The 341-nt window shown below is 31.1% G+C and overlaps 1 pseudogene; it reads left to right on the top strand.

Moving 5' to 3' along the window:
- LOC119591743 overlaps positions 1-341 on the top strand; it is a 7192-nt pseudogene that overhangs the window by 2275 nt on the left and 4576 nt on the right.

Raw genomic sequence — 341 nt, 5'->3', positions numbered from 1 at the left:
CGTAAATCTTATATTTTTAACCTGTAGAAACAATAAGTATTAGGTTTTTTTTTTTAAAAAAAATTCAGAGATATTTCAAATGCTCTGTAATTTTAAATCATAACTTCCTCAGAAACAATAAATGTGTCTTCACGAATGCATCTGTAAAATATTTAGAACCGATCTAAGAATTCAAAAAATCTTTAAATAAGAGACATGTAACGTAAATGTCACAGCAGGCCCAACAGTTTTATAGGGACATCATGTGCTGCATTGGAATATAAACATGGCTATCAGGACACTTGTTTCATGCTCATCAACAGGCTGGTTACCATCATTGTAGTAACATCATTCCTGAAATG

The sequence above is a fragment of the Penaeus monodon genome, chromosome 29, assembly GCF_015228065.2.
Source record: "Penaeus monodon isolate SGIC_2016 chromosome 29, NSTDA_Pmon_1, whole genome shotgun sequence".
NCBI lineage: Eukaryota > Metazoa > Arthropoda > Malacostraca > Decapoda > Penaeidae > Penaeus > Penaeus monodon.
Note: the sequence above shows the minus strand (reverse complement) of the source record. Positions and strands in the feature narration are given on the sequence as shown.